Raw genomic sequence first — 14,946 nt, forward strand, 5'->3', positions numbered from 1 at the left:
TATTTTAATTTTAAGCTTTTTGTTTTATTTTTATTTTTGAAAAATTTTCAAAATAAAAATAATAACTTATTCTATGCTCTTCAAAATTTTTAAGAATGAGTTCTAGAGTTTCATGAGATATGTTGAATCCTGGCTGGCTGTTAAGCCGTGTCTAATCTTTTGGACCGAAGTTTCAACTATCCTTAGAAGAGCTTCTTTGTCTTTCTCAGCAAATTAGCTGTTGTATGTAATGATCTGCTAAAGCTTGGCTTGTCATTGGCCATGTCTAGTGTTTTGGACCGGAGCTTTCACTGAAAGCTTGGCTGGCTAGTATGCCATGTCTAATTCCTGGACTGGAGCTTTAGACTAACATTGCATGATTCCTGGAATTCTCATTAAAAATTTTGAAATCCTTATTTTTCTTTTTCCAAATAATTTTCGAAAAATCCAAAAAATTTATAAAATCATAAAGCCAAAAATAATTTTGTGTTTTTGTTTGAGTCTTGTGTCAAATTTTAAGTTTGGTGTCAATTGTATCTTTTAACTTTTCTTTAAATTTTCGAAAAATCATGCATGTGTTCTTCATGATCTTCAAGTTGTTCTTGAGGATTTTCTGTGTTTGATCTTTAATTTTTCTTGTTTTGTGTCCTTTCTTGTTTTTCATATGCATTTTTGAATCCTTAGTGTCTAAAGTTTTAAAATTTCTAAGTTTTGTGTCTTGCATGTGTGTCTTTTCTTAAAAATTTTCAAAAATAAGTTTTTGATGTTCATCTTGATCTTCAAAGTGTTCTTGGTGTTCATCTAGACATTCAAGATGTTCTTGCATGCATTGTGTGTTTTGATTCATAATTTTCGTGTTTTGAGTCTTTCTATTGTTTTTATCTTTCCCCATTAAATATTCAAAACTAAAAAAAAAATCTTTCCCTTATTCTTCTCATAAATTTCGAAAATTTGAATTGATTTAGTTATAAAGTTTTAAAATTTAATTGTTTCTTATGAATCAAGTCAAATTTTCAATTTAAAAATTCTATCTTTTTCAAATCTTTTTCAAAAATCAAATCTTTTTCATTTTTCTTTCATATTTTCGAAAATTTCAAATTGATTTTCAAAAATCTTTTTCTTATCTTTATTTCATATTTTCGAAATTAATGCTAACATTTAATGTTTTGACTCAAAAATCTCAAGTTGTTACTTGCCTATTAAGAAAGGATCAATCTTTGAATTATAGAATCATATCTTTTAGTTTCTTGTTAGTCAAGTAATCAACTTTAATTTCAAAAATCAAATCTTTTTAATTTCCTTTTCAAATCTTTTTCAAAATGGATTTCAATCATATCTTCTTCAAAACTTAATTTCAAAATCTTTTCTAACTACTTATCTTTTCAGAATTGATTTTCAATTCTTTTTCAATTAATCTTATCTTTTTGTTTGATTTTAAAGTTTACTATCTCTCATCTTTTTCAAATTTTATTTCTGTTTTGAATTTTCGAATTTTAATTAATATTTGAAATAAAAATAAAAATATTTTCTTTTTATTTTAAATTAAATTCGAATTCTCTTCCCCTCTCTCATCTCCTTCTATTTAATTATCTACTAACACTTCTCTCCCACCCAAAATTCGAACCCCATCTTCTTCTCTGTGTTCGAGTTTTTCTCTTCTCCTTCTTCTATTCTTCTCTTCTTATACTCACATAAGGAATCTCTATACTGTGACATAGAGGATATTATATTTTCTTTTCTGTTCTCTTCTTTTTCATATGAGCAGGAACAAGGATAAGAACATTCTTGTTGAAGCTGGTCCTGAACCTGAAAGGACTCTGAAGAGGAAGCTAAGGGAAGCTAAAGCACAACTCTCTGGACAGAACCTGACAGAAATTTTTGAAAGAGAAGGAGACATGGCCGAACCTAATAACAATGGTGGAGATGCAAGGAAGATGCTTGGTGACTTTATTGCACCCTCTTCTAACTTCTATGGAAGAAGCATCTCACTTCCTGCAATTGGAGCAAACAACTTTGAGCTTAAGCCTCAATTAGTTTCTCTGATGCAGGAGAATTGCAAGTTTCACGGACTTCCATTGGAAGATCCTCATCAGTTATTAGCTGAATTCTTGCAAATCTGTGACACTGTCAAGACCAATGGAGTTGATCTTGAGGTCTACAGGCTTATGCTTTTCCCTTTTGCTGTAAGAGACAGAGCTAGAACATGGTTGGATTCACAACCTAAGGATAGCCTGAACTCTTGGGATAAGCTGGTTAGTGCTTTCCTGGCCAAATTCTTTCCACCTCAAAAGATGAGCAAGCTTAGAGTGAAAATCCAAACCTTCAGACAGAAGGAAGGAGAATCCTTCTATGAAGCTTGGGAAAGATACAAGAAACTTATCAAAAGGTGTCCTACTGACATGCTTCTAAAATGGAGCATCATAAGTATATTCTATGATGGTCTGTCTGAGTTGTCAAAAATTTCATTGGACCATTATGCAGGAGGATCTCTTCATCTAAAAACCCCTGTAGAAGCTCAAAAACTCATTGAAATGGTTGCAAATAACCAGTTCATGTACACCTCTGAGAGGAATTCTGTGAACAATGGGATGCCTCAGAAGAAGGGAGTTCTTGAAATTGATACTCTGAATGCCATATTGGCTCAGAACAAAGTATTGAGTCAACAAGTCAATATGATTTCTCAGAGTCTGAATGGATTGCAAGCTACATCCAACAGTACTAAAGAAGCATCTTCTGATGAAGAAGCCTATGATCCTGATAACCCTGCAATAGCAGAGGTGAATTACAAGAGAGAACCCTATGGAAACACCTATAATCCTTCATGGAGAAATCATCCAAATTTCTCATGGAAGGATCAACAGAAGCCTAATCAAGGCTTTAATAATAATAATGGTGGAAGAAATAGGTTTAGCAATAGCAAGCCTTTTCCATCATCTTCTCAGCAACAGACAGAGAATTCTGAACAGAGCCATTCTGGCCTGGCAACCATAGTCTCTGATCTATCCAAGACCACACTAAGTTTTATGAATGAAACAAGATCCTCCATCAGAAATTTGGAGGCACAGGTGGGTCAGCTGAGTAAGAAGATTACTAAAACTCCTTCCAGTACTCTCCCAAGCAATACAGAAGAAAATCCCAAGAGAGAGTGCAAAGCCATAACCATGATCAACATGGCCGAACCTGGAGAGAGTGAGGAGGACATGAGTCTTAGGGTGGAAAGCCTCATGGGACATCCTTTGGACAGAAAGGAGTTTCCCTTTGAGGAACCAAAGGAATCCAAGGCTCATACTGAGACCATAGAGATTCCACTAAACTTCCTTCTGCCATTCATGAGCTCTGATGAATATTCTTCCTCTGAAGAGGATGAAGACATCACTGAAGAGCAAGTTGCTAAATATCTAGGAGCAATCATGAAGCTGAATGCCAAGTTATTTGGTACTGAGACTTGGGAGGATGAACCCCCCTTGTTCACCAATGAACTGAGTGCATTAATGAGGCAAACATTACCTCAGAAGAAACTAGATCTCGAAAAATTCTTCATACCTTGTACCATAGGCACCATGACCTTTGAGAAGGTTCTATGGGTCAGGGATAAACCTCATGCCCCACTCTGTAATGGAGAAATTGGGAATCCTTGAGGTACAAGCTGCAAGAATCTCACTAGAGATGGCAGACAAATCAATGAAACAGGCTTATGGACTAGTAGAGGACGTGCTAGTGAAGGTTGAAGGCCTTTACATCCCTGCTGATTTCATAAACCTAGACACTGGGAAGGATGAGGATGAATCCATCATCCTTGGCAGACCCTTCCTAGCCATAGCAAAAGCTGTGATTGATGTTGACAGAAGAGAGTTGGTCCTTTAGTTGAATGAATACTACCTTGTATTTAAGACTCAAGGTTCTCCTTCTGTAACCATGGAGAGGAAGCATGAAAAGCTTCTCTCAATACAGAGTCAAACAAAACCCCCACATTCAAACTCTAAGTTTGGTGTTGGGAGGCCACAACCAAACTCTAAGTTTGGTGTTGAGAGGCCACAACCAAACTCTAAGTTTGGTGTTGAGAGGCCCCAACCATGCTCTGATTATCTGTGAGGCTCCATGAGAGCTCACTGTCAAGCTATTGACATTAAAGAAGCGCTTATTGGGAGACAACCCAATGTTATTTAACTATATCTATCAATTTTTCATTGTTATTTTATGTTCTCTTTAGGTTGATGATCATGTGAAGTCACAAAAATAACTGAAAAATAAAAAAAAATGAAAAATAGCATTAAAAATAGCACACCCTGGAGGAGGAGCTTCCTGGCATTTAAACGCCAGTAAGAGTAGCAGAATGGGCGTTAAATGCCTAGTCTGTCACTATTCTGGGCGTTTAACGCCAGAAACAGGCACCAGACTGGCGTTTAACGCCAGAACAGAGCATCTACTTGGCGTTTAACACCAAGAATGGGAGAAAAGCTGGCGTTAAACGCTAGAAACAAGCAGCAACCTGGCGTTTAATGCCAGAAGTGCACTCTAAGGGCGTTTTGCACGCCTAAATGGAGCAGGGATGCTAATTCCTTGACCCCTCAGGATCTATGGATCCCACAGGATCCCCACTACCCCACCACTTCTTCTCTCCTCTTCACACTCTTTTATAACACTCTTCCCCAAATACCCTTCACCAATCACCTCCATATCTTTTCCCCAAATACTCTTCACCACTCACATCCATCCACTCTTCCCCAAAAACCCCACCTACCTCCACATTCAAAAATTCCTTTTCCTCCCAAATCCAATCCTAATACATGAAACCTAACCCCCCCACCCCTATATAAACCCCTCACCACTACTTTATTTTCACACATTACAAACACTTCTTCCCCCCTTGGCTGAATACACTCTTCCCTTCCATCTCCTCTATTTTCTTCTTCTTCTACTATTTTCCTTCTTCTTTTGCTCGAGGTCGAGCAAACCTTTTAAGTTTGGGGTGGTAAAAGCATTGCTTTTTGTTTTTCCATAACCATTAATGGCACCTAAGGCCAGAGAAACCTCAAGAAAGAGGAAAGGGAAGGCAATTACTTCCACCTCTGAGTTATGGAAGATGGAGAGATTTATCTTAAAAGTCCATCAAGACCACTTCTATGAAGTTGTGGCTAAGAAAAAGGTGATCTCTGAGGTCCCTTTTAAGCTCAAAAAGGGTGAATATCCGGAGATCCGACAAGAGATTAGAAGAAGAGGATGGGAAGTACTCTCCAATCCTATTCAATAAGTCAGAATCTTAATGGTTCAAGAGTTCTATGCAAACGCATGGATCACTAGGAACCATGATCAAAGTATGAACCCAAATCCAAAGAATTGGCTTACAATAGTTCGGGGGAAATACTTAGATTTCAGTCTGGAAAATGTAAGGTTGGCGTTCAACTTGCCAATGATGCAAGAAAACGCATGCCCCTACACTAGAAGGGTCAACTTTGATCAAAGGTTGTACCAAGTTCTCATGGACATATGTGTGGAAGGAGCTCAATGGAAAGTTGACTCGAGGCAAGCTAGTTCAATTGAGAAGACTGGACCTTAAGCCTGTGGCTAGAGGATGGTTGGAGTTCATCCAACGCTCTATCATTCCTACTAGCAACCGATCCGAAGTAACTTTGGATCGGGACATCATGATCCATAGTATCATGATTGGGGAGGAAGTGGAAGTTCATGAGATTATACCTCAAGAACTCTACAAGGTGGCTGATAAATCCTCCACTTTGGCAAGGTTAGCCTTTTCTCACCTTATTTGTCACCTCTGCAATTCAGCTAGAATTGACATAGAGGAAGACATCCTCATTGATGAGGATAAGCCCATCACTAAGAAAAGGATGGAGCAAACAAGAGAGCCCACTCATGGACCTCAACAAGAGCATGAGAAAATTATCCATCATGAAATCCCTGAGATGCCTCAAGGGATGCACTTTTCTCCACAAAACTATTGGAAGAAAATCAACACTTCCCTAGGTGAATTAAGTTCCAACATGGGACAACTAAGGATGGAGCACCAAGAGCACTCCATCATTCTCCATGAGATTAGAGAAGATCAAAGAGCTATAAGGGAGGAGCAACAAAGGCAAGGAAGAGACATAGAAGAGCTCAAGAACACCATTGGTTCTTCAAGAGGAGGAAGACGCCACCTTCACTAAGGTGGACCCGTTCCTTAATCTCCTTGTCTATTTATTTTTTCTGTTTTCATTCTCTATGCTTTATGTTTATTTATGTTTGTGTCTTTATTACATGATCATTTGTGTTTAAGTGTCTATGCTTTAAAGCTATGAATGTCCTATGAATCCATCACCTTTCTTAAATGAAAAATGTTTTTAATCACAAAAGAACAAGAAGTACATGATTTCGAATTCATCCTTGAAATTAGTTTAATTATTTTGATGTGGTGACAATACTTTTTGTTTTCTGAATGAATGCTTGAACAGTGCATATGTCTTTTGAATTTGTTGTTTATGAATGTTAAAACTGTTGCCTCTTGAAAGAGTGATGGAAAAGGAGAAATGTTATTGATAATCTGAAAAATCATAAAATTGATTCTTCAAGCAAGAAAAAGTAGTGAAAAAGCAAGGCTTGCAAAAAAAATTATTATATGAAAAAAAATGGCGAAAATAAAAGAAAAAAAAGAAAGAAAAAGAAAAAGCAAGCAGAAAAAGCCAAGAGCTCTTTAAACCAAAAGGCAAGAGCAAAAAAGCCAATAACCCTTTAAACCAAAAGGCAAGGGTAAAAAAGATCCAAGGCTTTGAGCATCAGTGGATAGGAGGGCCCAAAAGAATAAAATACTGGCCTAAGCGGCTAAACCAAGCTGTCCCTAACCATGTGCTTGTGGCGTGAAGGTGTCAAGTGAAAAGCTTGAGACTGAGCGGTTAAAATCGTGATCCAAAGCAAAAAGAGTGTGCTTAAGAACCCTGGACACCTCTAATTGGGGACTCTAGCAAAGCTAAGTCACAATCTGAAAAGGTTCACCCAGTTATGTGTCTGTGGCATTTATGTATCCGGTGGTAATACTGGAAAACAAAGTGCTTAGGGCCACGGCCAAGACTCATAAAGTAGCTGTGTTCAAGAATCAACATACTGAACTAGGAGAATCAATAACACTATCTAAATTCTAAGTTCCTATAGATTCCAATCATTCTGAACTTCAAAGGATAAAGTGAGATGCCAAAACTGTTCAGAGGCAAAAAGCTACTAGCCCCGCTCATCTAATTGGGGCTAAGTTTCATTGATATTTTGGAATTTATTGTATATTCTATTCTTTTTATCCTATATTATTTTCAGTTGCTTGGGGACAAGCAACAATTTAAGTTTGGTGTTGTGATGAGCGGATAATTTATACGCTTTTTGGCATTGTTTTTAAGTAGTTTTTAGTATGATTTAGTTAGTTTTTAGTATATTTTTATTAGTTTTTAAATAAAAATCACATTTCTGGACTTTACTATGAGTTTTTGTATTTTTCTATAATTTCAGGTATTTTTTGGCTGAAATTGAGGGACTTGAGGAAAAATCTGATTCAGAGGCTGAAGAAGGACTGCAGATGCTGTTGGATTCTGACCTCCCTGCACTCAAAGTAGATTTTCTGGAGCTGTAGAAACCCAATTGGCGCGCTCTTAATTGCGTTGGAAAGTAGACATCCAGGGCTTTCCATCAATATATAATAGTTCATACTTTGCTCAAGTTTTGACGATGTAAACTGGCGTTCAAACACCAACTTCCTGTCCTATTCTGAAGTTAAACGCCAGAAACAGGTTACAAACCAGAGTTAAACGCCACAAACAAGCTGAAACCTGGCATTTAACTCTAAGAAGAGTCTCTACACGTGAAAGCTTCAATGCTCAGCCCAAACACACACCAAGTGGGCCCCGGAAGTGGATTTCTGCACTATCTACACTTAGTTACTTATTTTCTGTAACTCTAGCTACTAGTTTAGTATAAAAACTACTTTTAGTGATTCATTTTCACATATTTTGGATAATTTTATGTTCAGAGATCACGTTTAGGGGGTGGGCCATTTGGTCATGCCTTGACCACTTTTAATTATGTATTTCTCAACGGTGGAGTTTCTACACCCTAGAGATTAAGGTGTGGAGCTCTGCTGTTCCTTATTAATTAATGCAAAGTACTATTATTTTTCTACTCAATTCAAGCTTATTCTTATTCCAAGATACTCACTCGTACTTCAACCTGATGAATGTGATGATCTGTGACACTCATCATCATTCTTGCATATGAATGCGTGCCTGACAACCACTTCCATTCTATCTGCAATAGCTTGAGTGTTTATCTCTTGGGCTCCTGATTCAGATCAGAGTCTTCGTGGTATAAGCTAGAATCAATTGGCAGCATTCTTGAGATCTGGAACATCTAAACCTTGTCTATGGTATTCTAAGTAGGATCTGGGATGGGATGACTGTGACGAGCTTTAAACTCACGAGTACTGGGCGTAGTGACAGACGCAAAAGGATCAACGGATCTTATTCCAGCATGAGTGAGAACCGACAGATGATTAGTCGTGCGGTGACAGCGCATTTGGACCATTTTCACTGAGAGGACGGACAGTAGCCAGTGACAACGGTGATCCCCCAACATACAGCTTGCCGTGGAAAGGAGTATGAAGGATTGAATGGAGGCAGTGGGAAAGCAGAGATTCAGAAGGAATAAAGCATCTCCATACGCTTATATGAAATTCTCACCAATGAATTACATAAGTATTTCTATCTTATTTTATGTTTATTTATATTTTAATTATCAAAATCCCATAACCATTTGAATATGCCTGACTGAGATTTACAAGATGACCATAGCTTGCTTTAAGCCGACAATCTCCGTGGAATCGACCCTTACTCACGTAAGGTTTATTACTTGGATGACCCAGTGCACTTGCTGGTTAGTTGTGCGGAGTTGTGAAAAGGAGTTGAGATTATAATCGTGCGCACCAAGTTTTTAGCGCCGTTGAGATCACAATTTCGTGCACCACATGCACACCCTCCATTTCCACCGTATACGATAAATCCCGACCATCCATTCTTTCACCACCTTTCATTATAAATAACCTTAATTTTGTTCGAACCTCACCCTTAAAGAACCACTTTCGTATCTTTATTCACCTCTTGTGTTCCTTTGATTCTAAGTCTCATTTTCATACATCTTCATTCAGCGACCCCTCACTTCTTATTTTCACTTAATCCTTCATCTATCCTTCTATCTTTCAGCAATACTCACAACTTCCCTTATACACTATATTCTCCATCTTTCTCTACATTTGTCTTTCTTTATTCGGCCCCTTGAAGCAAGCCAATGGCAGCATCATCAAGTTCAATAAGAAGAAAGGGAAGGGAACCGGTAGAGGAAATTCCTTTTGATAATTGGAAGTTTAAATCTCTGTTTCATGAAATACAACTCGGATGGATGGAACCAAAAGAAATCTTGCCCGAGTTAGCCTTCCAACTCCCAGACGATGAATGCCATGAGATAAAGGAGAAGATTGAAAGGAGTAGATGGGAACTTCTCACTGATCAGCTCACACGAGTAAATGCAACTCTTGTCAAGGAGTTTTATGCTAATGCGGTAAGGGAAGACTAGAAAAATGACACTCTGATGAGCGGATAATTTATACGCTTTTTGGCATTGTTTTTAGTATGTTTTTAGTATATTTTAGTTAGTTTTTATTATATTTTTATTAGTTTTTATTTAAAAATCACTTTTCTGGACTTTACTATGAGTTTGTGTGTTTTTCTATAATTTCAGGTATTTTCTGGCTGAAATTGAGGGACCTGAGCAAAAATCTTATTCAGAGGCTGAAAAAGGACTGCAGATGCTGTTGGATTCTGACCTCCCTGCACTCAAAGTGAATTTTCTGGAGCTACAGAAATCCAATTAGCACGCTTTCAATTGCGTTGGAAAGTAGACATCTTGGGCTTTCCATCAATATATAATAGTCTATACTTTTCCCGAGATTTGATGGCCCAAACAGGCGTTCCAAGTCAGCTCAAGAATTCTGGTGTCAAAACGCCAGAACTGGCATAAAAGCTGGAGTTAAACGCCCAAATTGGCACAGAAGCTGTCGTTTAACTCCAAGAAAAGTCTCTACACATGGAAGCTTCAATGCTCAACCCAAGCACATACCAAGCGGGCCCGGAAGAAGATTTCTGCATTAATTACTGATTTCTGTAACCCTAGGCTACTAGTTCTCTATAAATAGGACCTTTTGCTATTGTATTTTCAACTTGGTTCTTCTGGTTTCCTCTCTGGGGCCGAAGCCAATGACCACCATTATCACTTTTGTATTTTCAACGGTAGAGTTTCTACACACCATATTTTAAGGTGTGGAGCTCTGCTGTTCTTCATGAATTAATACAAGTACTATTGTTTTTCTACTCAACTCAAGTCTATTTCTTCTCCAAGATATTCATTCGCACCCAAGAACATGATGAATGTGATGATTATGTGACACTCATCACCATTCTCACCTATGAACGCATGACTGACAACCACTTCTGTTCTACATGCAAACAAGCTTGAATGTGTATCTCTTGGGTTTCTAATATGAGATTAGAACCTTCGTGGTATAGGCTAGAATTATTGGCGGCCATTCCTGAGATCCGGAATGTCTAAACCTTGTCTGTGGTATTCTGAGTAGGATCTGGGAAGGGATGATTGTAACAAGCTTCAAACTGGCAAGTGTTGGGCATGTGACAGATGCAAAAGGATCAATGGATCCTATTCCAACATGATCGAGAACCGACAGATGATTAGCCGTGCGGTGACAGCGTGCGTAGAACATTTTCACTGAGAGGACGGGACGTAGCCATTGACAACGGTGATACCCAACTTAAAGCTTGCCATGGAAAGGAGTATGAATGATTGGAAGAAGGCAATAGGAAAGCAGAGGTTCAAGAGGAACAAAGCATCTTCATACGCTTATCTAAAATTTCTACCAATGAATTACATAAGTATCTCTATCTTTACTTTATGTTTTATTCATATTTTAATTATCAATCCTCGATAACCATTTGAATCTGCCTGACTGAGATTTACAAGATGACCATAGCTTGCTTCAAGCCGACAATCTCCGTGGGATCAACCCTTACTCACGTAAGGTATTACTTGGACGACCCAGTGCACTTGCTGGTTAGTTGTGCGGAATTGTGACAAAGTGTGATTCACGTTTGAGAGATCCAAGTCTTTGGCGCCATTGTTGATGATCACAATTTCGTGCACCAAGTTTTTGGCGCCGTTGCCGGGGATTGTTCGAGTTTGGACAATTGACGATTCATCCTGTTGCTTAGATTAGGTACTTTTCTTTTTATTTTTTAGAATTTTTAAGAATGAATTCTAGAGTTTCAAGGTGATGTTCTTATCATCACAAAAGCTGATTAATTGTCATCAATTTAGTTGCTGAATGTAATGTCCTGCTGAAGCTTGGCTAACCATGTCTAATCTTTTTAGACTAAAGCTTTAGACTAACATTGCATGATTCCTGGAATTCTTATTAAAATTTTTGAATCTCTTTATTCTCTTTTCCATATGATTTTTGGAAAATCACAAAAAAATTTATAAAACCATAAAAATCAAAAATATTTTATGTTTCTTGTTTGAGTCTAGTATCAATTTTTAAGTTTGGTGTCTTGCATGCATTGTTTATTTGATCCTAGTTGCATTTTTTTTTGTTTCTCATCATTAAAAATTCAAAAATATTTTCAAAATTGTGTCTTTTCAAGTCAATAATATAGAGAATTGAAGATTCAAAACATTCAGCAGAGGAATTAAACAAAAAAAGCTGGGAGTTCAAAATGCCCAGTGAAGAAGGAAAACTGGCATTTAAACGCCAACCAGGGTACCTGGCTGGGTGTTTAACGCCCAAAAAGGTAGCATTTTGGGCGTTAAATGCTAGAATGGATACCATTCTGGGCGTTTAACGCCAGGATGACACTAGAGGGAATATTTTGTTTTTAATTCAAATTTTTTTCCAAATTTTCATAATTTTTCAAAATCAAATCTTTTTCAAATCATATCTTTTCAATCATATCTTTTCAAAATCAATTTCTTTTCAATATTTTTATTTATTACTATTTTCAAAAATCCTTGCTACAATTAGTGATTTAATTCAAAATTTTCAAGTTGTTACTTGCCTATTAAGAAAGGATCAAGTTTTAAATTCTAGAATCATATCTTCTAATTTCTTGTTAGTCAAGTAATCAACTTTAATTTAAAACTTTCTCTTTTTAATTTGATTTTCAATCATATCTTCTCAATCATATATTTTCAATCACATCTTTTTCAAAATTAATTTTCAATCATATCTTTTTAATTTCTAATTTCAAAATCTTTTTCAAAATCACTTAATTTCTTTCCCAATTTTAGTTTTCGAAAATCATCAATCAAATTTTCAAAATTTCTTTTAATTATTTTAAAAATCTTTTACTTTAATTTTGAAAATTCTTCCCCTCTTCTCACATCCTTCTATTTAAGGGACTAACACTCCTCCTCAAGGTGCAATTCGAACTCTATCCTTCTTGATAAGTTCAAATTCTCTTCTATCTACCTTCTCCTCCTATTCTTCTTTTCCTCTGACACCTCAAGGAATCTCTATACTGTAACATAGAGGATTCCATACTCTCTTATTCTCTTCTCTTTCATATGAGCAAGAGCAAAGACAAAGGCATCCTTGTTAAAGATGATCCTGAACCTAAAAGGACCTTGAAGAGAAAGCTAAGAGAAGCTAAAGCACAACTCTCTCTAGAGGGCCTAACAGAGCTCTTCAAGGAGGAAAAAGCCATGGCAACCGAAAATAACAATGCCAACAATGCAAGGAAGGTGCTTGGTGACTTTACTGCACCTACTCCCGACTTCTATGGGAGAAGCATCTCAATCCCTACCATTGGAGCAAACAACTTTGAGCTTAAGCCTCAATTAGTTTCTCTAATGCAACAGAATTGCAAGTTTCATGGACTTCCATTGGAAGATCCTCATCAGTTCTTAGCTGAATTCTTGCAAATCTATGACACTGTCAAGACCAATGGGGTTGATCCTGAGGTCTACAGACTTATGCTCTTCCCTTTTGCTGTAAGAGACAAAGCTAGGACATGGTTGGATTCACAACCCAAAAAAAGCCTGAACTCTTGGGAAAAGCTAGTCAATGCCTTCTTGGTAAAGTTCTTTCCACCTCAAAAATTGAGCAAACTTAGAGTGGAAGTCCAAACCTTCAGACAGAAGGAAGGAGAATCCCTCTATGAAGCTTGGGAAAGATACAAGCAATTGATCAGAAGGTGTCCTCCTGACATGCTTTCTGAATGGAGCATCATAGGTGTCTTCTATGATGGTCTATCTGAACTGTCCAAGATGTCATTGGATAGCTCTGCTGGAAGATCTCTTCATCTGAAGAAGACGCCTGCAGAAGCTCAGGAACTCATTGAGATGGTTGCAAATAACCAATTCATGTACACTTCTGAAAGGAACCCTGTGAATAATGGGACAAATCAGAAGAAAGGAGTTCTTGAGATTGATACTCTAAATGCCATACTGACTCAGAATAAAATATTGACTCAGCAAGTCAATATGATTTCTCAAAGTCTGTCTGGAATGCAAGCTGCACCAGGCAGTACTAAGGAAGCTTCCCCTGAAGAAGAAGCTTATGATCCTGAGAACCCAGCAATGGAAGAGGTGAATTACATGGGAGATTCCTATGGAAACACCTATAATCCTTCATGGAGAAATCATCCAAATCTCTCATGGAAGGACCAACAGAGGCCTCAACAAGGATTCAATAACAATAATGATGAAAGAAACAGGTTTAGCAATAGCAAGCCTTTTCCATCATCTTCTCAGCAATAGACAGAGGATTCTAAGCAGAGCCACTCTAACTTAGCAACCATAGTCTCTGATCTAATTAAAACAACTCAAAGTTTCATGACTGAAACAAGGTCCTCCATTAGAAATTTGGAGGCACAAGTGGGTCAGCTGAGTAAGAAAGTTACTGAATTCCCTCCTAGTACTCTCCCAAGCAATACAGAAGAGAATCCAAAAAGAGAGTACAAGGCCATAACCACATCTCACATGGCTGAACTTGGAGAGGAGGAAGAGGTAGTGATTTCCACTGAGGAAGACCTCAATGGGCGTCCACTGGCCTCCATGGAGTTCCCTGATGAGGAACCATGGGAATCTGAGGCTCACACAGAGACCATAGAGATCCCATTGAATTTACTCTTGCCATTCATGAGCTCTAATGAGTATTCTTCCTCTGAAGAGGATGAAGATGTTACTGAAGAGCAAGTTGCTAAGTATCTTGGAGCAATCATAAGGCTAAATGCCAAGTTATTTTGTAATGAGACTTGGGAGGATGAACCTCCATTGCTCATCAAAGAACTGGATGACTTGACCAGGCAGAAATTACCTCTGAAGAAACAAGATCCTGGAAAGTTCTCAATACCTTGTACCATAGGCACCATGACCTTTGAGAAAGCTCTGTGTGACCTAGGGTCAAGTATAAACCTCATGCCTCTCTCTGTAATAGAGAAGCTAGGGATCATATAGGTACAAGCTGCAAGAATCTCACTGGAGATGGCAGACAATTCAAAGAAACAGGCTTATGGACTTGTAGAGAATGTCTTGGTAAAGGTTGAAGGCCACTACATCCCTGCTGATTTCATAATCCTAGAGACTGGGAAGTGTTTGGATGAATCCATCATCCTTGGCAGACCCTTCCTAGCCACAGCAAAAGCTGTAATTGATGTTGACAGACGAGAATTGATCATTCAAGTGAATGAAGACTCCCTTGTGTTTAAAGCTCAAGGATATCCCTCTGTAACCATGGAGAGGAAGCATGAAGAGCTTCTCTCAATACAGAGTCAGACAGAGCCCCCACAGTCAAACTCTAAGTTTGGTGTTGGGAGGCCACAACCAAACTTTAAGTTTGGTGTTGAACCCCCACATTCAAACTCTAAGTTTGGT

At 37.8% G+C, this 14,946-nt stretch overlaps 2 non-coding genes across 2 annotated transcripts; both read right to left on the reverse strand.

The window, feature by feature from the left end:
• Positions 1–2,276: 2,276 nt before the first annotated feature.
• Positions 2,277–2,384, reverse strand: LOC148548579 (small nucleolar RNA R71). Its single transcript, XR_015897137.1, has one exon. It is a non-coding gene; the product is annotated as a small nucleolar RNA R71 (small nucleolar RNA).
• Positions 2,385–13,176: 10,792 nt separating this feature from the next.
• On the reverse strand, positions 13,177–13,284 carry LOC148548580 (small nucleolar RNA R71). The gene has a single exon (XR_015897357.1). It is a non-coding gene; the product is annotated as a small nucleolar RNA R71 (small nucleolar RNA).
• Between the last annotated feature and the right edge of the window lie 1,662 nt (positions 13,285–14,946).

The sequence above is a fragment of the Arachis ipaensis genome, chromosome B8 (genome assembly GCF_059453495.1).
Source record: "Arachis ipaensis isolate K30076 ecotype BB chromosome B8, ASM5945349v1, whole genome shotgun sequence".
Lineage (NCBI taxonomy): Eukaryota > Viridiplantae > Streptophyta > Magnoliopsida > Fabales > Fabaceae > Arachis > Arachis ipaensis.